Genomic DNA, 26,141 nt, shown 5'->3' on the forward strand with positions numbered 1-26,141 from the left:
AATATCTGCCATGGAAGGAGGTACAAGTACCTCATATTCTGGGACTAGCTGTCCCAAGGACTAGCACCATTCCCCACTCCAACGGGGCTCGGAGGGAGAAACTAGGCACCTTGGGTTGCCACAAACCCCGCCCACATTGGGCTCGAAAAATGAGGCAGCTGCATAGCAGCAGACGATGTCAGGAGGTGCAAAAGCAGAAAGCACTACAGGATCCCCAGCTTTTTGCCGAAGCCCGAGCGCTGGGAAAGCTGAAGAATGTCTCTTGCTGTGTATGTCCCTGATACTGCTACTTCACTTGTCTGTTGCAATGTGTTGTCACTGTTGATACACCTCAACTGTCACTGTTGATGCACCTCAACTGTCACTGTTGATGCACCTAAACTGTCACGGTTGATGCACCTAAACTGTCACGGTTGATGCACCTAAACTGTCACGGTTGATGCACCTAAACTGTCACTGTTGATGCACCTAAACTGTCACTGTTGATGCACCTCAACTGTCACTGTTGATGCACCTCAACTGTCACTGTTGATGCACCTCAACTGTCACTGTTGATGCACCTCAACTGTCACTGTTGATGCACCTAAACTGCCACTGTTGATGCACCTCAACTGTCACTGTTGATGCACCTCAACTGTCACTGTTGATGCACCTCAACTGTCACTGTTGATGCACCTCAACTGTCACTGTTGATGCACCTCAACTGTCACTGTTGATGCACCTCAACCGTCACTGTTGATGCACCTCAACCGTCACTGTTGATGCACCTCAACCGTCACTGTTGATGCACCTCAACCGTCACTGTTGATGCACCTCAACCGTCACTGTTGATGCACCTCAACCGTCACTGTTGATGCACCTCAACCGTCACTGTTGATGCACCTCAACACTCAATCTTCATCACTCCCACTAACATATTACCATACACAATAAACATTCACATGTTTTCTCCACAAAAAATCAGTAATTCACAAAACCTACATAATTAAATCACATTTTTTGTCAGTTGCTGAAGCTAATTAATAAAGAATTACACTGATGTAATTTCTATCAGAATTTCGTCAACTTTTCATTTACAGAAACTATTAAAATGTTTCATATATATATATATATATATAGATATATATATATATATATATATATATATATATATATATATATATATATATATATATATTATTTTTTTTTTATTATCACACTGGCCGATTCCCACCAAGGCAGGGTGGCCCGAAAAAGAAAAACTTTCACCATCATTCGCTCCATCACTGTCTTGCCAGAAGGGTGCTTTACACTACAGTTTTTAAACTGCAACATTAACACCCCTCCTTCAGAGTGCAGGCACTGTACTTCCCATCTCCAGGACTCAAGTCCGGCCTGCCGGTTTCCCTGAATCCCTTCATAAATGTTACTTTGCTCACACTCCAACAGCACGTCAAGTATTAAAAACCATTTGTCTCCATTCACTCCTATCAAACACGCTCACACACGCCTGCTGGAAGTCCAAGCCCCTCGCACACAAAACCTCCTTTACCCCCTCCCTCCAACCCTTCCTAGGCCGACCCCTACCCCGCCTTCCTTCCACTACAGACTGATACACTCTTGAAGTCATTCTGTTTCGCTCCATTCTCTCTACATGTCCGAACCACCTCAACAACCCTTCCTCAGCCCTCTGGACAACAGTTTTGGTAATCCCGCACCTCCTCCTAACTTCCAAACTACGAATTCTCTGCATTATATTCACACCACACATTGCCCTCAGACATGACATCTCCACTGCCTCCAGCCTTCTCCTCGCTGCAACATTCATCACCCACGCTTCACACCCATATAAGAGCGTTGGTAAAACTATACTCTCATACATTCCCCTCTTTGCCTCCAAGGACAAAGTTCTTTGTCTCCACAGACTCCTAAGTGCACCACTCACTCTTTTTCCCTCATCAATTCTATGATTCACCTCATCTTTCATAGACCCATCCGCTGACACGTCCACTCCCAAATATCTGAATACATTCACCTCCTCCATACTCTCTCCCTCCAATCTGATATCCAATCTTTCATCACCTAATCTTTTTGTTATCCTCATAACCTTACTCTTTCCTGTATTCACCTTTAATTTTCTTCTTTTGCACACCCTACCAAATTCATCCACCAATCTCTGCAGCTTCTCTTCAGAATCTCCCAAGAGCACAGTGTCATCAGCAAAGAGCAGCTGTGACAACTCCCACTTTGTGTGTGATTCTTTATATTTTAACTCCACGCCTCTTGCCAAGACCCTCGCATTTACTTCTCTTACAACCCCATCTATAAATATATTAAACAACCACGGTGACATCACACATCCTTGTCTAAGGCCTACTTTTACTGGGAAAAAATTTCCCTCTTTCCTACATACTCTAACTTGAGCCTCACTATCCTCATAAAAACTCTTCACTGCTTTCAGTAACCTACCTCCTACACCATACACTTGCAACATCTGCCACATTGCCCCCCTATCCACCCTGTCATACGCCTTTTCCAAATCCATAAATGCCACAAAGACCTCTTTAGCCTTATCTAAATACTGTTCACTTATATGTTTCACTGTAAACACCTGGTCCACACACCCCCTACCTTTCCTAAAGCCTCCTTGTTCATCTGCTATCCTATTCTCCGTCTTACTCTTAATTCTTTCAATTATAACTCTACCATACACTTTACCAGGTACACTCAACAGACTTATCCCCCTATAATTTTTGCACTCTCTTTTATCCCCTTTGCCTTTATACAAAGGAACTATGCATGCTCTCTGCCAATCCTTAGGTACCTTACCCTCTTCCATACATTTATTAAATAATTGCACCAACCACTCCAAAACTATATCCCCACCTGCTTTTAACATTTCTATCTTTATCCCATCAATCCCGGCTGCCTTATCCCCTTTCATTTTACCTACTGCCTCACGAACTTCCCCCACACTCACAACTGGCTCTTCCTCACTCCTACAAGATGTTATTCCTCCTTGCCCTATACACGAAATCACAGCTTCCCTATCTTCATCAACATTTAACAATTCCTCAAAATATTCCCTCCATCTTCCCAATACCTCTAACTCTCCATTTAATAACTCTCCTCTCCTATTTTTAACTGACAAATCCATTTGTTCTCTAGGCTTTCTTAACTTGTTAATCTCACTCCAAAACTTTTTCTTATTTTCAACAAAATTTGTTGATAACATCTCACCCACTCTCTCATTTGCTCTCTTTTTACATTGCTTCACCACTCTCTTAACCTCTCTCTTTTTCTCCATATACTCTTCCCTCCTTGCATCACTTCTACTTTGTAAAAACTTCTCATATGCTAACTTTTTCTCTCTTACTACTCTCTTTACATCATCATTCCACCAATCACTCCTCTTCCCTCCTGCACCCACTTTCCTGTAACCACAAACTTCTGCTGAACACTCTAACACTACATTTTTAAACCTACCCCATACCTCTTCGACCCCATTGCCTATGCTCTCATTAGCCCATCTATCCTCCAATAGCTGTTTATATCTTACCCTAACTGCCTCCTCTTTTAGTTTATAAACCTTCACCTCTCTCTTCCCTGATGCTTCTATTCTCCTTGTATCCCATCTACCTTTTACTCTCAGTGTAGCTACAACTAAAAAGTGATCTGATATATCTGTGGCCCCTCTATAAACATGTACATCCTGAAGTCTACTCAACAGTCTTTTATCTACCAATACATAATCCAACAAACTACTGTCATTTCGCCCTACATCATATCGTGTATACTTATTTATCCTCTTTTTCTTAAAATATGTATTACCTATAACTAAACCCCTTTCTATACAAAGTTCAATCAAAGGGCTCCCATTATCATTTACACCTGGCACCCCAAACTTACCTACCACACCCTCTCTAAAAGTTTCTCCTACTTTAGCATTCAGGTCCCCTACCACAATTACTCTCTCACTTGGTTCAAAGGCTCCTATACATTCACTAAACATCTCCCAAAATCTCTCTCTCTCCTCTGCATTCCTCTCTTCTCCAGGTGCATACACGCTTATTATGACCCACTTCTCGCATCCAACCTTTACTTTAATCCACATAATTCTTGAATTTACACATTCATATTCTCTTTTCTCCTTCCATAACTGATCATTTAACATTACTGCTACCCCTTCCTTTGCTCTAACTCTCTCAGATACTCCAGATTTAATCCCATTTATTTCCCCCACTGAAATTCTCCTACCCCCTTCAGCTTTGTTTCGCTTAGAGCCATGACATCCAACTTCTTTTCATTCATAACATCAGCAATCATCTGTTTCTTGTCATCCGCACTACATCCACGCACATTTAAGCATCCCAATTTTATAAAATTTTTCTTCTTCTCTTTTTTAGTAAATGTATACAGGAGAAGGGGTTACTAGCCCATTGCTCCCGGCATTTTAGTCGCCTCATACGACACGCATGGCTTACGGAGGAAAGATTCTTTTCCACTTCCCCATGGACAATAGAAGAAATAAAAAAGAACAAGAGCTATTTAGAAAAAGGAGAAAAACCTAGATGTATGTATATATATATATGCATGTGCGTGTCTGTGAAGTGTGACCATATATATATATATATATATATATATATATATATATATATATATATATATATATATATATATATATATATATATATATATATATATATATAGCAACGTTCTTCTTGCCGAATAAGGCAAGCGAGAATTTGTGTATGCAATAATTTCGCAAAAATAATTCTGAGCCTAATGAAAAAATTGTATTTCCTAGCGTTTGTTTATTATCAAATTGTTGTAGACTTATCTAAAATATATTTAGTTGGATTAGGCTAAATTAAATTGCGCTTGTTATAATAAGGTTAAGTAAGCTTTCTAAGGTTCTTTTGGTACAAAATTATTAATTTTTACATTAACATCAATGAAAAAAAAAATCTTTAAACGTATAAGAGCAAATTTTAGAGAGGACTTAATTTTAAATGAGTTCTTGCTAACTGACCAATTTTACTTATTCGGCATGATAAATGCAAACAAATACACAAATTTTCGCTTACCTTATTCGGCAAGAAGTGCGTTGTTATTTAAGCCAAAATAGCAAGCTTAACTTATCCGGCACGACATATATATTTCAACGAACCGGCCATATCCCACCATAAGAGGGTGGCCTAAAAAAGAATATAAAACTGGAAACAGAAATATTGACGAGAAACGTTAAAAGGGATATATATGGACCAGTAGGTCTACTGAAGAGCTTCTGCATATTATGATATTTTGGTATGTGGGATAATGATCAAGAAGTCTCCTGGGAAGAGGCTCAACTGTGCTGTAGATGTCGCTGTTCTGGTTGTAATGGATGATATGATGTCGAGTGATGATCCTAGCATCTTGCTTGTGTGTGTCTTCCTCAGCGATGAAATCGTGCGTCCTAATAATTGAATGGTTGTGGGAGTTTCACGTTGTCCGTTCTGATGGCGTATTATTGTTCAGAAGAGCGTATATTTAGATCTCCGGAGGTTTCACCCACCCATATATTATCACAGTCGTTGCATAGGAGCGTGTATACAATCTGCAGTGAATTGAACTTTGTGTAGGTGTTCTTATTAATGATGTTCTTGACTGCTGTGGAAACAGTGGTGGCTACTAGCGAGTCAGTGGAGTACTGAAGACGTGACTGACAACGGAATTGGTTTTCACCAGTGTTCGTCTTGATGAAACTGTTAACATACGTTGTCAGCAACTGTTTACATCCTCCGAGCAGGAGGATGTAAACAGTCTCTGAGGCTGGGAGGGAAGCTGCACTAGGTGTATGTCGTACATGAAAGGTATACAATACCGACAAGATGTTAATTACACACATGTACAACATCTGGGTATCTTCACTGTAGACGTGTCGCCATCCAGTGGCTTTATCAATACAAATTCAAGGACATAATTGGAAGACAGTAGAACTATATACAAAATATGGGGTAATCAGTCCCTCAGCCTTGGAGTTGGTGATGAGCACCGTAGTCGTGAATAGTCCGACGTGAAGAGTCTGAGCACCGTTATCGTGAAGAGTCTGACGACTCTTCACGACAACGGTGTTCACCAACTCCAAGGCTGAGGGACTGATTACCTCATCTTTTGTATATAGTTCTACTGTCTTCAAATTATGTCCTTGAATTTGTGTTGACAAAGCCACTGGATGGCGAAATGTCTGCAATAAAGATACCCAGATTTTGCATATGTCTTAAGTTTAGTTAGAACTATATCTTTGGATCTGGTGAACTTACTAATGTACAGTATGTGGTTTTAACACCACTCAAGACAGCTGCTGAATTTTGCTGTCGAAGATTGTTCTTGTTTAGTAATCAGATAAATAATCAACATGGTGTAGTTACTGGACACCCACTTGGCTCACCTTTGAGAAATACATGAACAAAAATGGCTATGTGATTGACCATTAGATATCAGACCGCCTTTTTATATATGGATTGTATGCTGACGATACATTTTTCATTTTGAAGACTCCAGATAAAATCCCTTTAGTCTTTCATTATTCTAAAAGCATTCTCATACTGAGTTTCCTTTACAGACACAGGTAAAAAAAACTGTCATTCCTGGAGGTCAGTAATGAAAGGACTCGAGAGACTGGTGTTATACTCAGGTCTATAATCAACTAAGTTTTACTGGACTGTGCACAAAGTGTTCGTATTTAGTGTTTTATTTCGTATTTAGTGCTTTATTTCGTATTTAGTGTTTCATTTCGTATTTAGTGTTATATTACTTGGTGACTGACTGACTCTGGTCATTTAAGACAACACTTGAAGTTGCACCGCCTCAGTTCTGTTCTGTCAACATCAGTATTCTTGTAAATCTCTCAGTTCTCTAATTATATAACAAAGTTCTATTAGAACATAATCTTTAATTTTAAGAGCTTTTTTAGTCGTTTTGTGTGATTTAAAAATTATTCTGGTGTTAATTTGACGATACAATTCAACGTAAAATTAGATTTGAAAGTAAAAATAAAATTGGTAAACAAATTTAATTTTTTTTGCAAACATTATTTAAAAAAAGCCATTTTTTTAAATTGCAATTTTTTTTTACTTTCAAATCCTTATTGCAGGAATAAATTGTTTGAGTTAAGGAAAACAATCTAAATTGCAATTTAAATTTCATCGTCAAATTAACAAAAAATTTCAAATCAAAGAACACGATTAAAGATTTATGAAATTAATGATCATCTATTAACCCTGGTGTCTGCTATTGTATATAAATATAGTTTTGAGTGCTGTAAGGCCAAATATATAAGACAAAGAGGGACTTCATTACTAGACTTCACGAACACGAAGACTTCTCAAGCCGCAAGAAACATGTAATAACATCCCCAGGCTGAGAATGTTGTACTATCACAACACTCCACTACAAATAATACATTTGTTTAGTCTCACCTTAGAGGTGCCCAAGGTAGTTCATGTGATGCTGGAAGGTAAACTGTTGCACTCCTCCAGTGTGGGCAGGATGTTGCACTCCTCCACAGTGTGGGCAGGATGTTGCACTCCTCCACAGTGTGGGCAGTATGTTGCACTCCTCCACAGTGTGGGCAGGATGTTGCACTCCTCCACAGTGTGGGCAGTATGTTGCACTCCTCCACAGTGTGGGCAGGATGTTGCACTCCTCCACAGTGTGGGCAGAATGCTGCACTCCTCCACAGTGTGGGCAGAATGTTGCACTCCTCCACAGTGTGGGCAGGATGTTGCACTCCTCCACAGTGTGGGCAGGATGTTGCACTCCTCCACAGTGTGGGCAGGATGTTGCACTCCTCCACAGTGTGTGCAGGATGTTGAACTCCTCCACAGTGTGGGCAGGTTGCACTCCTCTACAATGTGGGCAGGATGTTGCACTCCTCCACAATGTGGGCAGGATGTTGCACTCCTCTACAGTGTGAGCAGAATGTTGCACTGTAGACAGCCTGTACTGTCTGCACAGACAGCCTCTGCTGTCTGCCAGCTTAGTTCATATTTCGCGGCACTCAGGTGCTGCCCTCTAGGCCTGCAAAGGTCAGTGGGACGCTGGTCCCACTCGCACTCGCTCACTCACACAGCGGCCTAGAAGCAGTCAACAGTCCTACTAGCTCTCTCCCTCGTGGGCATGGTCCTCGTGGGCATGGTCCTCGTGGGCATGGTCCTCGTGGGCATGGTCCTCGTGGGCATGGCCCTCCTGGGCCATGGGCACAAACACACAAGCCTGTGTACCCACCACGATTTTGCAAATAAAGAAAGAAGCCTCCGAAGACGTATCATTTACTTTCCAATACCAAGACCTCCGCAAATAAACCTATAAGACATTGGTGGGAAGCGGTGGTCGCAGCAAGTGTGTTTGCCCGGAGAGAGGAAGGAAATGGAATGAAGTTGTGTTCACTTCATCACCCTACACTAGAAACAAGCGTCTCTCAACGAGTTATCCTGATGTCGTGTCTGCACGTTTCAGCATCCAGACACAGGTACAAGCAGGATTTGGCCGAAATTTCCCAAGTTTCTTCGAGAATTGTAAGTGGTGTCCCAGTGACCGCACGCTACAGCGTCCCACGCTGTTTCTCAAGTCACGTGTTCAGCGTCACTTGTATGTTCTGCTGTTGTTCAGCTCAGCACAGCTATTTCAGCAAGCCAGAGGTGAGTTTTGTGGTGATTTCTGCGTCCAGTGTGCGTGTCTCCTTGTATGTGGGAGAGGAAGCGGCGGGGTTCCTCACCTCACCCACGCTCGCCCTACTGTATACCACCACATTCCACCACTATGTATTCACTCCCTACCTGGAGTTCATTACCTTTGTAAATTGTGAGTTCATTACCTTTGTAAATTGTGAATTCATTACCTCTGTAACTTGCTCAGCTATCAAAACTTTGGAGTCCAGTCCCTGGACCAATTATGTACCTCTGTAACCTTTTGACTACCGCCCACAGGATGGGTATGGGGTGCATAATAAACATATTAAACTAAAAAACCTCTGCTGTGCTTTCTGCTGTTTTCCTGGTAAAGTCAATGCCAGTGCTGTGTATCCGAGATCCCCAAGGTCACTCGAAGCTACGTGGATCAGCATGCCACGTAGATCAGCAAGCCACGTGGATCAGCAAGCCACGTGGATCAGCAAGCCATGTGTATCAGGATGCCACGTAGATCACGATGCCACGTGGATCCCGATGCCACGTGAGGTGTGGACGAAGCCACGTGGATCTAAGAGCCACGTGAGTTACCGATGCTGCTGCCCGACTTCATGACGTCACGATGTCTGCCTGACGTCACCTCGAGATGTCTGCCGACGTCACAGTGCTGCTGACGTCACCTCGCGACATCATGCCTGACATCACATGTCTACCTGGAGTCTACCTGGAGGGCATTCCGGGGATCAACGCCCCCGCGGCCCGGTCCATGACCAGGCCTCCCGGTGGATCAGGGCCTGATCAACGAGGCTGTTACTGCTGGCCGCACGCAATCAAACGTACGAACCACAGCCCGGCTGATCCGGCACCGTCTTTAGGTATCTGTCCAGCTCCCTCTTGAAGACAACCAGGGGTCTTCCCGTAATGCCCCTTATTGCTGGTGGGAGGCTGTTGAACAGTCTTGGGTCCCAGACACTTATTGTGTTTTCTCTTAGTGTACCAGTGACGCCCCTACTTTTCACTGGGGGTATGTTGCATCGCCTGCCAAGTCTTTTGCTTTTGTATGGGGTGATTTCTGTGTGCATATTAGGGACCAGTCCCTCCAGAATCTTCGAGGTGTAGATTATGATATATCTCTCTCGCCTGTGCTCTAGTGAGTATAAGTCAAGTGCTTCCAGGCGCTCCCAGTAGTCAAGGTGTTTGATGGAACTTATACGTGCAGTAAACGTTCTCTGTACATTCTTTAGCTCTGCAATTTCACCTGCCTTGAATGGGGATGTTAATGTACAGCAGTATTCCAGCCTAGAAAGAATAAAAGTGATTTAAAAAGGATCATGATTGGCTTAGCATCTCTTGTCTTGAATGTTCTCATTATCCATCCTATCAGTTTCCTAGCAGATGTGATAGTGACATTGTTGTGGGCCTTGAAGGTGAGGTCTTCGGATATTACCACTCCAGGTCCTTCACATCACTTTTCCGCTCTACTGTGTGATTGGAGTTTGTAGTATACTCAGTCCTAGTTATTATTTCCTCCAGTTTTCCATAATGGAGTAGTTGTAATTTGTCTTCATTGAACATCATATTGTTCTCTGTTGCCCATTGGAAAACTTGGTTTATATCTTCTTGGAACTTTGCCGTGTCCTCAACGGATGACACTCTCATGCAGATCCTAGTATCGTCTGCAAGAGATGATACAGTGCTGTGGTTTACACCTCTGTCTATGTCTGATATGAGAATAAGGAACAAGATAGGTGCGAGTACTGTGCCTTGTGGGACAGAGCTCTTTACTATGGCAGCATCTGATTTAGCTCTGTCTACCACTACTCTTTGTGTGCGACTGGTTAGAAAGTTGAAGATCCATCTGCCTACTTTGCCGGTTATCCCTTTAGCACGCATTTTGTGTGCTATTACACCATGGTCGCACTTGTCAAAGGCTTTTGCAAAGTCTGTGTATACCACATCTGCATTCTGTTTGTTTTCCAGTGCATCTAGGACCATATCATAGTGGTCAAGCAGTTGCGAAAGGCAGGAGCGACCTGCTCTGAAACCATGTTGCCCTGGGTTGTGCAGTTTTTGGGAGTCTAGGTGGTTTGCTACCCTGCTGCTTAGAACTCTCAAAGATTTTTATGATGTGGGACGTTAAAGCTATTGGTCTATAGTTCTTAGCTACTGCTTTGCTGCCACCTTTATGGAGTGGGGCTATATCTGTTGCTTTTAGTGATTGTGGAATCTCGCCTGTGTCTAAGCTCCTTCTCCATAGCATACTTAGGGCCCGTGAGAGGGGGTTTCTTGCAGTTTTTAATGAACACCGAGTTCCAAGAGTCTGGGCCTGGGGCTGAGTGCATGGGCATGTCGTCGATGGTTCTTTCAAAGTCTAGTGGAGTTAAAGTTATGTCATAAATCTGGCCTACATTGGCAGGGTTTTGAGGCTCATTCATGAAAAAATTGTTTTGATCATCTATCTTTAAACTGGTTACTGGCTCGCTGAACACCGAGTCATACTGCATTTTCAGTATCTCGCTCATTTCTTTGTTGTCGTCAGTGTAGGATCCATCTTGTCTGAGCAGGGGCCGTATACTAGAAGTGGTTTTTGACTTGTTTTTGACATATGAAAAGAAATATTTCGATTTTTTTTAAATTTCATTAGTCGCTTTTAGCTCCTCTTGTCTCTCCTGGATCCTGTATGTGTCCTTTAACTTTAGCTCATTATTTTCCACTTCCCTGGTTAGCACTTCCTTCCGTGTATCAGATAAGCTGGCATTCTTGAGGAGCTCAATGATTCTTCGTCTTCTGTAGAGGGAGCGTCTCTCTCTCTCTCTCTCCAGTTTACTTCTTCTTTTTCTTTGTCTTATAGGAATATACCTTGAACATACTTAAGCTACCAGGAGGGTGATCCTTTCGAGGCATTGGTTAGGGTCCATGTAGTTTAAGATATCCTCCCAGCATGATTCATTTAGGGCATAGTTTACCTGATCCCAAATGTTCTTGTTGCTGAAGTTGAATTTGGTAAAGGTACCCTCATAACTGTATGCATCTTATCGATCAGGACTCCTGTGCATGCAAGTCTGGACTTCGATTAGATTGTGATCAGAATTTGTTGTTTTTGATATTGTTATATTCTTTACCAGGTCCTCATTATTTGTGAAAATCAAGTCCAGTGTGTTCTCCAGTCTTGTTGGCTCCACTATCTGCTGACTTAGGGTGCGTTTGTTGCAGAAATTCAGCAGCTCCTGTGTGTGTAACTTTTCATCTGAGCTACCTCCAGGGATTATTTCTGCTACGACATTATTTGCTATATTCTTCCATTTTGTGTGTCTTAGATTAAGTCACCAAGCAGCAAGATGTCTGGGGATGGGGCTGGAAAGTTATCCAGACAGGAGTCGATTTTTGACAGTTGTTCTTTGAACTGTTGGGAAGTTGCATCCGGTGGCTTATATACAAGTACAATGACTAAGTTTTGGTTCTCGATTTTTGTCAGAACTTCAACATCATTTGTGGTGTTCAGTATCTCTGTGCAAATGAGCGACTCTTTGACATACAGGCCAAAACCCCCCTTGTTGCCTGTTCTTTCTGTCGCATCTGAAAAGGTTGTATCCAGTTATCCATATTTAACTGTCAAAGTAATCTTTTGCGTGGGTCTCTGTGAAGGCTGCAAACAGTGCATTTGACTCCCCTAGAAGTCCACTAATGAAAGGTATTTTGTTGTTTGTGGATGGCTTAAGGCCCTGTATATTAGCAAATATAAATGAGGTTGTGTTGCATGTTTGTTGGGGGATTTTGTTGTTGGCATCAGTAGCTGTGAGCCCGGAGGCGCCACTGGCTGTGCCTCCAGTCCAACAAGGCTCCAAGGTGGTGGACTATTTTGGGTATCTCTTTCCAATTTCTTTCTTCATTTCCTACCACTAAAAAGTCACTCATGGTGTTGTCATAGCTACTATGATGTGTTGTACGGGGTGTGTGGCTCCTGGTCCCTTTTAAATGGTATGCGGTCCAATTGGTATTGTAACATTGTTTTTCAAGGACTGAAGAATGACACATCTCAGGGTGAAAGTATTTGCAAGAGGTAGAACGACACATTCCCTTAGACAGGAGGTCACGGCATTTTTTGGGATACTCAAAGTTGCATGCCCCATTCGTTTTCCCTGATATTCCGTGTTTACAGATGCCCCATAGTATTTGCACCATTTTGTTTTTGGCTGGGTAAAATTCATGCTGGATGTATTCTTAATCTGTGCTGGCCCTAGAGCTGCACTACAGTCCTCCATAGCCAATCCAGAGACACCACCATCTGTCATGGCACCAGCATTTTTCCTGGGAGGGGACTCCCCGACTACATCTGTACTAGAGGCTACGACTGTGATGGCTGCAGAAGAGTCTACCCCATAGGAGGGCTCCTCTACTACATCTGTACTAGGTCTATGGCATTGGTGGCTGTGGAGGAGTCTTTAACTGAATCCGGATTTTCACAATGGCTGGGGGCTGGGTCTGGGTCAGCCCTAAGGCTGGGGACTGAACTAGATGTTGTTTTTGTTTCCTGTGTTTTTTCCAGTGTGTATCTGCTTACTTTTGGGTCAGTTGTTGCACACAATGAGTGTTTCAGTAATTATGTCAGTATTGTCAAGAAGATTGAGAGAAGATATATGTCGTGTTAATTCCTCTCAGTGTTCTCACATGTTAATGTATGGCTTAGTGTCAATTTTGTGCACAGAAAATCGTCATTTGCTAGTTTAAGCCATGTTGTACCGTGGGTGTGTGTAAAGTTTTCCTTGTGTCCTGTGTCTTGAGCCCAGCTGTGTGTCCACCACAGGTCTGTGGCCAGACCCCTGTGTAGCTCTCTGTTGCCTGTCACCTGGTGTGACCAGCGCATTTGACAGCTGATGTTAGTCAGCCCTGAGCATATGAGCCTCTTTGTACAGAAAGCTCTTATGCTCGTCGCTCATAGAAGTTCTGCAGAATCGTACCTGCTACGATTCCCATTGAGATTTGTTTCACTTCAACTCCAGACCTTCAGAGTGCGGTTATATGTAGAGAAACAAGTCTGGGGATGCTTAGACTAACCTCTGCTATAACTGCAACTGCCGAGAGAACGACACTCGTCAAGCCGCAGTTAACCCTGTTGGCAGGCGCTGTGTCAGCCTCGTGTCACAAGCTTCAGTGAGCAGCCTGCACAAAGATGTCACTTTGACTGTTAGCTCGCTCACTGCAGTCTGATGTATGATATTACGACTCCCAGATGTTTCGCCCAGTCGTCTCTGCCACCACTCGCTCCACAACTTACTCCACGCTCGCCAGCAGTGACAGCCCAGCGACAGTACCAGTCGAGAAGTGTCCTCCTGAGTCGCTTGCCAGAAGTCCTGCCCAGTTGCCGAGTTTTGACGACGCCTCACTCGAGGGCACCAGGATGTCGTGCCCCAGGTTGAGTGAAACCTGCAGTGACTCCTACGATGACTGATTCACCAATTTAGAGGAGACCATACCCCGCAGCGATGTCTCCTGTGTTGCAGTATCTGTCCAGAGACAGGAAGGTGTGCAGTGATGCCCATCGACGCTCTCTGCCCATGACCACGATGTTTAGCACACATGTTTTTTTTCTTCCCTCCCTGTAGGAAGTTTTTTTTTCCATATCCATATGAACATACGTGTTTTTATTTTGTGTTCTGTGCCCTGTTCCTACGAGAGAGAGACCGAGTTTTTTTTTACCACCAGACATGGTCGGGACGACCATGTGGTAGGTGGCCGAGCGTATGTAGACAGCCTGTACTGTCTGCACAGACAGCCTATGCTGTCTGCCAGCTTAGTTCATATTTCGCGGCACTCAGGTGCTGCCCTCTAGGCTTGCAAAGGTCAGTGGGTCGCTGGTCCCACTCGCACTCGCTCACTCACACAGCGGCCTAGAAGCAGTCAACAGTCCTACTAGCTCTCTCCCTCGTGGGCATGGTCCTCGTGGGCATGGCCCTCCTGGGCCATGGGCACAAACACACAAGCCTCTGTACCCACCACGACTTTGCAAATAAAGTAAGAAGCCTCCGAAGACGTATCATTTACTTTCCAATACCAAGACCTCCGCAAATAAACCTATAAAACAGCACTCCTCCACAGTGTGGGCAGGATGTTGCACTCCTCCACGGTGTGGGCAGGATGTTGCACTCCTCCACGGTGTGGGCAGGATGTTGCACTCCTCCACGGTGTGGGCAGGATGTTGCACTCCTCCACAGTGTGGGCAGGATGTTGCACTCCTCCACAGTGTGGGCAGGATGTTGCACTCCTCCACGGTGTGGGCAGGATGTTGCACTCCTCCACGGTGTGGGCAGGATGTTGCACTCCTCCACAGTGTGGGCAGGATGTTGCACTCCTCCACAGTGTGGGCAGGATGTTGCACTCCACCACGGTGTGGGCAGGATGTTGCACTCCACCACGGTGTGGGCAGGATGTTGCACTCCTCCACAGTGTGGGCAGTATGTTGCACTCCTCCACAGTGTGGGCAGGATGTTGCACTCCACCACGGTGTGGGCAGGATGTTGCACTCCACCACGGTGTGGGCAGGATGTTGCACTCCTCCACAGTGTGGGCAGGATGTTGCACTCCTCCACAGTGTGGGCAGGATGTTGCACTCCACCACGGTGTGGGCAGGATGTTGCACTCCACCACGGTGTGGGCTGGATGTTGCACTCCTCCACAGTGTGGGCAGGATGTTGCCCTCCACCACGGTGTGGGCAGGATGTTGCACTCCACCACGGTGTGGGCAGGATGTTGCACTCCTCCACAGTGTGGGCAGGATGTTGCACTCCTCCACAGTGTGGGCAGGATGTTGCACTCCTCCACAGTGTGGGCAGGATGTTGCACTCCTCCACAGTGTGGGCAGGATGTTGCACTCCTCCACAGTGTGGGCAGGATGTTGACCCTCCCCACAGTGTGGGCAAGATGTTGCAGTTCTCCACACTGTGGGCAGGATGTTGCGCTGCTCCAGTGTGGGCAGGATGCTGCACTTCTCCACAGTGTGGGCAGGATGCTGCACTTCTCCACAGTGTGGGCAGGATGCTGCACTTCTCCACAGTGTAGGCAGGATGTTGCACTCCTCCACAATGTGGGAAATGGCCGATGTGTTAGTAATAACACATCAGCTCAGCCAAAAGAGGGCGCCAATGTCCATTCAGTTCAACCAAAGAAGGGTGCCAGGTCCCCTTCATTTCATATATATATATATATATATATATATATATATATATATATATATATATATATATATATATATATATATATATATATAACAACACTGCGACTAGCCAAGGACTCGAACCCATGCTGCTTTGGCCTGCCTCATGTAGGCGAAAACTCATGACGCCTTTACCCACGGGACCAAGAAATCCTTAAGAGTAGCGCACACAGCGGACCTGAATGTTGTACTCGCTACATAAGGACACACGATGGTGTGGATGACTCTAGGTGAATTTCATTCTAGTCCCTGTTTGGTGTGCTAGTTCAACGAGCAGTATTTTATATTATTGTGACCACGAACAAGTGTTATTGATCAATAACAACACTGCTGGGTGCGCTACTCTTAAGGATTGTTTGGTCCCGTGGGTAAAGGCGTTATGAGTTTTTTTTTTGGCCTACCATGAGGAAGGCCAAAGCAGCATGGGTTCGAGTCCTTGGCTAGTCGCAGTGTTGTTATTTATCAATACCACTTGTTCGTGGGCACACATATATATATATATATATATAATGTCGTGCCGAACAGGCAAAATTGGTCACTTAACAAGTACTCATTTAAAACTAAGTCCTATCTAATATTTTCTCTTATACTTGTAAAAATATTTTTTTTTTCATTTATGTTAATGTAAAAATTAATAATTTTGTACCGAAAGGATTTTAGAAAACTTACCTAACCTTAATATAACAAGCGCAATTTAATTTAGCCTAAACCAACTAAATGTATTTTATTACTATTGTGACCACGAAGAAGTGGTAATATATATACTGCTTGTGGAGGCCGGTACACCAAACTGGGATAAGAATGAAATAACCTAGAGTCTCCTACACCACCATAAGTCCTCGGACCAAGAGTAATAGCATCTAGCTTGGCTGGGTGCTTGGTTCTTGTAGGACTGTATGGTTCTGTGGGCTAAGGCGTCATGTGATTTTCGCTCACCTCAAGGCAGGGAACAAACGACATGGGTTCAAATCCTCGGCTAGTCGCAGTGTTAATATTTTATTATATAAATTTACAATAAACAAATGAAATATTTTCTCAGATTCAGAATATTTTTTGCGAAATTATTGCATACAAAAATTTTCACTGCCATTTAACTTATTCCGCACGACATTATATATATATATATATATATATATATATATATATATATATATATATATATATATATATATATATATATATATATATATATGAGAGAGAGAGAGTGAGATTCCTACACACTTGATGCATGTTGAGTGGACATTAAGACCAAGTAAGATAATAAATTAGCCACTACTGTCACCCGGTTCTCTCCCAGGGTAAGATATCTCACAACACTATTAGCAAGTAGAATCATCACAACATTCCCAGCAAGTAGAATCATCAAACATTCCCAGCAAGTAGAATCATCAAACATTCCCAGCAAGTAGAATCATCACAACACTCCTAGCAAATAGAATCATCACAACATTCCCAGCAAGTAGAATCATCAAACATTCCTAGCAAGTAGAATCATCACAACACACCTAGCAAGTAGAATCATCACAACACACCTAGCAAGTAGAATCATCACAACACTCCTAGCAAGTAGAATCATCAAACATTCCCAGCAAGTAGAATCATCACAACACTCCTAGCAAGTAGAATCATCACAACATTCCTAGCAAGTAGAATCATCACAACACACCTAGCAAGTAGAATCATCACAACACTCCTAGCAAGTAGAATCATCAAACATTCCCAGCAAGTAGAATCATCACAACACTCCTAGCAAGTAGAATCATCACAACATTCCTAGCAAGTAGAATCATCACAACACACCTAGCAAGTAGAATCATCACAACACTCCTAGCAAGTAGAATCATCAAACATTCCTAGCAAGTAGAATCATCACAACATTCCCAGCAAGTAGAATCATCACAACACACCTAGCAAGTAGAATCATCACAACATTCCTAGCAAGTAGAATCATCACAACACACCTAGCAAGTAGAATCATCACAACATTCCTAGCAAGTAGAATCATCACAACACACCTAGCAAGTAGAATCATCACAACACTCCTAGCAAGTAGAATCATCAAACATTCCTAGCAAGTAGAATCATCACAACACTCCTAGCAAGTAGAATCATCACAACATTCCTAGCAAGTAGAATCATCAAACATTCCTAGCAAGTAGAATCATCACAACACTCCTAGCAAGTAGAATCATCACAACACTCCTAGCAAGTAGAATCATCACAACACACCTAGCAAGTAGAATCATCACAACACTCCTAGCAAGTAGAATCATCATATTCCTAGCACATAGAATCAACACAACACTCCTAGCAAGGAGAATCATCACAACACTCCTAGCAAGTAGAATCATCATGACATTCCTAGCAAGTAGAATCATCACAACACTCCTAGCAAGTAGAATCATCACAACATTCCTAGCAAGTAGAATCATCACAACACTCCTAGCAAGTAGAATCATCACAACACTCCTAGCAAGTAGAATCATCACAACACTCCTAGCAAGTAGAATCATCACAACATTCCTAGCAAGTAGAATCATCACAACACTCCTAGCAAGTAGAATCATCACATTCCTAGCAAGTAGAATCATCACAACACTCCTAGCAAGTAGAATCATCACAACACTCCTAGCAAGTAGAATCACAACACTCCTAGCAAGTAGAATCATCACAACACCCCTAGCAAGTAGAATCATCACAACAGTCCTAGCAAGTAGAATCATCAAACATTCCTAGCAAGTAGAATCATCACAACACACCTAGCAAGTAGAATCATCACAACACTCCTAGCAAGTAGAATCATCATATTCCTAGCACGTAGAATCAACACAACACTCCTAGCAAGGAGATTCATCACAACACTCCTAGCAAGTAGAATCATCACATTCCTAGCAAGAAGAATCATCACAACACACCTAGCAAGTAGAATCATCACAACACTCCTAGCAAATAGAATCATCACAACACACCTAGCAAGTAGAATCACAACACTCCTAGCAAGTAGAATCGTCACAACACACCTAGCAAGTAGAATCACAACACTCCTAGCAAGTAGAATCATCACAACACTCCTAGCAAGTAGAATCACAACACTCCTAGCAAGTGGAATCATCACAACACTCCTAGCTAGTAGAATCACAACACTCCAAGCAAGTAGAATCATCACAACATTTCTAGCAAGTAGAATCATCATATTCCTAGCAAGTAGAATCATCACAACATTCCTAGCAAGTAGAATCATCACAACATTCCTAGCAAGTAGAATCATCACAACATTTCTAGCAAGTAGAATCATCATATTCCTAGCAAGTAGAATCATCACAACACTCCTAGCAAGTAGAATCACAACATTCCTAGCAAGTAGAATCACATTCCTAGCAAGTAGAATCACAACATTCCTAGCAAGTAGAATCCACACAACATTCCCAGCAAGTAGAATCATCACAACACTCCTAGCAAGTAGAATCATCACAACATTCCCAGCAAGTAGAATCATCACAACACTCCTAGCAAGTAGAATCATCACATTCCTAGCAAGTAGAATCATCACAACATTCCTAGCAAGTAGAATCATCACAACATTCCTAGCAAGTAGAATCCTCACAACATTCCTAGCAAGTAGAATCCTCAACATTCCTAGCAAGTAGAATCATCACAACATTCATTGCAAGTAGAATCATCACAACATTCCTAGCAAGTAGAATCCTCACAACATTCCTAGCAAGTAGAATCATCACAACATTCCTAGCAAGTAGAATCATCACAACATTCCAAGCAAGTAGAATCATCAAGCATTCCTAGCAAGTAGAATCATCACAACACTCCTAGCAAGTAGAATCACCACAACATTCCTAGCAAGTAGAATCATCAAGCATTCCTAGCAAGTAGAATCATCACAACACTCCTAGCAAGTAGAATCATCACAACATTCCTAGCAAGTAGAATCATCACAACACTCCTAGCAAGTAGAATCATCATTCCTAGCAATCATTCCTAGCAAGTAGAATCATCACAACATTCCTAGCAAGTAGAATCATCACAACACTCCTAGCAAGTAGAATCATCACAACATTCCTAGCAAGTAGAATCATCACAACACTCCTAGCAAGTAGAATCATCACAACACTCCTAGCAAGTAGAATCATCACAACACTCCTAGCAAGTAGAATCATCACAACATTCCTAGCAAGTAGAATCATCACAACATTCCTAGCAAGTAGAATCATCACAACATTCCTAGCAAGTAGAATCATCACAACACTCCTAGCAAGTAGAGTCATCACAACACTCCTAGAAAGTAGAATCATCACAACATTCCTAGCAAGTAGAATCATCACAACACTCCTAGCAAGTAGAATTATCACAACACTCCTAGCAAGTAGAATCATCAAACATTCCTAGCAAGTAGAATCATCACAACACTCCTAGCAAGTAGAATCATCACAACACTCCTAGCAAGTAGAATCATCACAACACACCTAGCAAGTAGAATCATCACAACACTCCTAGCAAGTAGAATCATCATATTCCTAGCACGTAGAATCAACACAACACTCCTAGCAAGGAGAATCATCACAACACTCCTAGCAAGTAGAATCATCATCACATTCCTAGCAAGTAGAATCATCACAACACTCCTAGCAAGTAGAATCATCACAACATTCCTAGCAAGTAGAATCATCACAACACTCCTAGCAAGTAGAATCATCACAACACTCCTAGCAAGTAGAATCATCACAACACTCCTAGCAAGTAGAATCATCACAACATTCCTAGCAAGTAGAATAATCACAACACTCCTAGCAAGTAGAATCATCACAACACTCCTAGCAAGTAGAATCATCACAACATTCCTAGCAAGTAGAATCATCACAACACTCCTAGCAAGTAGAATCACAACACTCCTAGCAAGTAGAATCATCACAACACCCCTAGCAAGTAGAATCATCACAACAGTCCTAGCAAGTAGAATCATCACAACACACCTAGCAAGTAGAATCATCACAACACTCCTAGCAAGTAGAATCATCATATTCCTAGCACGTAGAATCAACACAACACTCCTAGCAAGGAGATTCATCACAACACTCCTAGCAAGTAGAATCATCATCACATTCCTAGCAAGAAGAATCATCACAACACACCTAGCAAGTAGAATCATCACAACACTCCTAGCAAATAGAATCATCACAACACACCTAGCAAGTAGAATCACAACAATCCTAGCAAGTAGAATCGTCACAACACTCCTAGCAAGTAGAATCACAACACTCCTAGCAAGTAGAATCATCACAACACTCCTAGCAAGTAGAATCACAACACTCCTAGCAAGAGGAATCATCACAACACTCCTAGCTAGTAGAATCACAACACTCCTAGCAAGTAGAATCATCACAACATTTCTAGCAAGTAGAATCATCATATTCCTAGCAAGTAGAATCATCAGAACATTCCTAGCAAGTAGAATCATCACAACATTCCTAGCAAGTAGAATCATCACAACATTTCTAGCAAGTAGAATCATCATATTCCTAGCAAGTAGAATCATCACAACACTCCTAGCAAGTAGAATCACAACATTCCTAGCAAGTAGAATCACAACATTCCTAGGAAGTAGAATCACAACATTCCTAGCAAGTAGAATCCACACAACATTCCCAGCAAGTAGAATCATCACAACACTCCTAGCAAGTAGAATCATCACAACATTCCCAGCAAGTAGAATCATCACAACACTCCTAGCAAGTAGAATCATCACATTCCTAGCAAGTAGAATCATCACAACATTCCTAGCAAGTAGAATCCTCACAACATTCCTAGCAAGTAGAATCCTCAACATTCCTAGCAAGTAGAATCATCACAACACTCCTAGCAAGTAGAATCATCACAACATTCCTAGCAAGTAGAATCCTCACATTCCTAGCAAGTAGAATCATCACAACATTCCTAGCAAGTAGAATCATCACAACATTCCTAGCAAGTAGAATCCTCACAACATTCCCAGCAAGTAGAATCATCAAGCATTCCTAGCAAGTAGAATCATCACAACACTCCTAGCAAGTAGAATCACCACAACATTCCTAGCAAGTAGAATCATCAAGCATTCCTAGCAAGTAGAATCATCACAACACTCCTAGCAAGTAGAATCATCACAACATTCCTAGCAAGTAGAATCATCACAACACTCCTAGCAAGTAGAATCATCACAACATTCCTAGCAAGTAGAATCATCACAACACTCCTAGCAAGTAGAATCATCACAACACCCCTAGCAAGTAGAATCATCACATTCCTAGCAAGTAGAATCATCACAACACTCCTAGCAAGTAGAATCATCACAACACTCCTAGCAAGTAGAATCATCACAACACTCCTAGCAAGTAGAATCATCACAACATTCCTAGCAAGTAGAATCATCACAACATTCCTAGCAAGTAGAATCATCACAACATTCCTAGCAAGTAGAATCATCACAACACTCCTAGCAAGTAGAATCATCACAACACTCCTAGAAAGTAGAATCATCACAACATTCCTAGCAAGTAGAATCATCACAACACTCCTAGCAAGTAGAATTATCACAACACTCCTAGCAAGTAGAATCATCACAACACTCCTAGCAAGTAGAATCATCACAACACTCCTAGCAAGTAGAATCATCACAACACTCCTAGCAAGTAGAATCATCACAACACTCCTAGCAAGTAGAATCACAACACTCCTAGCAAGTAGAATCACAACACTCCTAGCTAGTAGAATCACAACACTCCTAGCAAGTAGAATCATCACATTTCTAGCAAGTAGAATCATCATATTCCTAGCAAGTAGAATCATCACAACATTCCTAGCAAGTAGAATCATCACAAGATTCCTAGCAAGTAGAATCACAACATTCCTAGCAAGTAGAATCATCACAACATTCCTAGCAAGTAGAATCACAACATTCCTAGCAAGTAGAATCACAACATTCCTAGCAAGTAGAATCACAACATTCCTAGCAAGTAGAATCCTCACAACATTCCCAGCAAGTAGAATCATCACAACACTCCTAGCAAGTAGAATCATCACAACACTCCTAGCAAGTAGAATCATCACAACATTCCTAGCAAGTAGAATCCTCACAACATTCCTAGCAAGTAGAATCCTCACAACATTCCTAGCAAGTAGAATCCTCACAACATTCCTAGCAAGTAGAATCATCACAACATTCCTAGCAAGTAGAATCATCACAACATTCCTAGCAAGTAGAATCCTCACAATATTCCTAGCAAGTAGAATCATCACAACATTCCTAGCAAGTAGAATCATCACAACATTCCCAGCAAGTAGAATCATCAAGCATTCCTAGCAAGTAGAATCATCACAACACTCCTAGCAAGTAGAATCATCACAACATTCCTAGCAAGTAGAATCATCACAACATTCCCAGCAAGTAGAATCATCAAGCATTTCTAGCAAGTAGAATCATCACAACACTCCTAGCAAGTAGAATCACCACAACATTCCTAGCAAGTAGAATCATCAAGCATTCCTAGCAAGTAGAATCATCACAACAGTCCTAGCAAGTAGAATCATCACAACATTCCTAGCAAGTAGAATCATCACAACACTCCTAGCATGTAGAATGGTCACAACATTCCTAGCAAGTAGAATCATCACAACACTCCTAGCAAGTAGAATCATCACAACACTCCTAGCAAGTAGAATCATCACAACATTCCTAGCAAGTAGAATCATCACAACATTCCTAGCAAGTAGAATCATCACAACATTCCTAGCAAGTAGAATCATCACAACATTACCAGCAAGTAGAACCATCACAATACTCCTAGCAAGTAGAATCATCACAACACTCCTAGCAAGTAGAATCATCACAACACTCCTAGCAAGTAGAATCATCACAACACTCCTAGCAAGTAGAATCATCACAACATTCCCAGCAAGTAGAATCATCACAACATTCCTAGCAAGTAGAATCATCACAACATTCCTAGCAAGTAGAATCATCACAACACTCCTAGCAAGTAGAATCATCACAACACTCCTAGCAAGTAGAATCATCACAACATTCCCAGCAAGTAGAATCATCACAACATTCCTAGCAAGTAGAATCATCACAACACTCCTAGCAAGTAGAATCATCACAACACTCCTAGCAAGTAGAATCATCACAACATTCCTAGCAAGTAGAATCATCACAACACTCCTAGCAGGTAGAATCATCACAACACTCCTAGCAAGTAGAATCATCACAACATTCCTAGCAAGTAGAATCATTACAACACTCCTAGCAAGTAGAATCATCTCAACACTCCTAGCAAGTAGAATCATCACAACATTCCTAGCAAGTAGAATCATCACAACATTCCTAGCAGGTAGAATCATCACAACACTCCTAGCAAGTAGAATCATCACAACATTCCTAGCAAGTAGAATCATCACAACATTCCTAGCAAGTAGAATCATCACAACACTCCTAGCAAGTAGAATCATCACAACATTCCCAGCAAGTAGAATCATCACAACATTCCTAGCAAGTAGAATCATCACAACATTCTTCTTCGTAAGTAGAATATTCCACCACAACTGACACGCACATTCTTCATCATTGCTTCACCTGTCACGCAAGGTGCGTGTCAGCTGGCTTGTCCCAGGTGGTATACGCCACACATAAATATATCAACAATGGCCTCTATCATCAATGAACTGGAGAGTCCCCGTATAAATACAAGGATCACTACACCTCCCTATCATTCAGACAACACAGGCCGCCAGGACAATTCAAGCAAGCCTTCCAGATACTACACAAACATGAATGCCATTTTAAAGTGAAAGCCAATTTGCTGAAGTTTGCCCTTTTATGGTCTATTGTCTAGGCTCTTTGTATGTGGATAGACTCTTGCACTACCTTGCACAGCGTGAATATGTGGTGCACAATAAACTATATAAATGTTTATATATATATATATATATATATATATATATATATATATATATATATATATATATATATATCCATTTAATTGTGCTCACTTGTAAGTGTAAAACATTGGTAGACAACAACAACAACAACAACAACAACAACAAAATAATTCTGATGATTTGAAATCAATTTTCAAGTGATCAACAGTTACATTATGTGAGCGACACAATATTTGCAAGTGAACCAGCACACGTCTCACCCTCCTAGTGATACCCTCCACCACCTGCACACAGGTGGTGTGGGCATAATGCCCTCCACCACCTGGACATACAGGTGGTGTGGGCACTATGCCCTCCACCACCTGGACACACAGGTGCGGGCACTATGCCCTCCACCAACTGGACACACAGGTGCGGGCACTATGCCCTCCACCAACTGGACACACAGGTGCGGGCACAATGCCCTCCACCAACTGGACACACTGTAGTGTGGGCACGATGCCCTCCACCAACTGGACACACTGTAGTGTGGGCACGGTGCCCTCCACCAACTGGACACACGGTGGTGTGCGCACGATGCCCTCCACCAACTGGACACACAGGTAGTGTGGGCACTATGCCCTCCATCAACTGGACAGACGGTGGTGTGGGCACGATGCCCTCCACCAACTAGACACACAGGTGGTGTGGGCACGATCCCCTCCACCACTTTGCCACACAGGTGGTGTGGGCACGATCCCCTCCACCACCTGGACACCCAGCTGGTGTGGGCACGATGTCAAGTCTAATACCACCCTCATACAATTATTCAATTAAGTTGGTGATGTCCGGAATGAAAATCCACAATTAAATTCCAGGTGAGGATGAGTTCTCTTCCCACGACAGCCTCAGCATCCTCCTCTTCCTCTTCCTCCTCCTCTTCCTCTTCTTCTTCCTCCTCCTTTTCCTCTTTCTCCACCTCGCAATAATTATTAACAAACCGTTTCAAATGATTGCATGTTCTATTATTATTATTATTAGTAATATTATTATTACAGAAGCATCATTGGATCATATTCCTGCAGGAGATGAGTTAGCCTAAGCTGGAGAGTGGCCACACCTGGCCAAAGACACGCGTGGCCACACTTGCCCACACCTGGTCAAAATAAGATATGAGTGGCCACACCTGGCCAAAATAAGACAAGAGTGGCCACACCTTTCCAAAATAAGACACGAGTGGCCACACCTGGCCAAAAGACACGGGTGGTCACACCTGGCCAATACAATACACAAGAATGGCTACACCTGGCCAATACAAGACACAATAGTGACCACACTACTGTATGATAACCACACAAGGCATAACCACAAAAGGTATG

Source organism: Cherax quadricarinatus, chromosome 56 (genome assembly GCF_038502225.1).
Source record: "Cherax quadricarinatus isolate ZL_2023a chromosome 56, ASM3850222v1, whole genome shotgun sequence".
NCBI classification, from domain to species: domain Eukaryota; kingdom Metazoa; phylum Arthropoda; class Malacostraca; order Decapoda; family Parastacidae; genus Cherax; species Cherax quadricarinatus.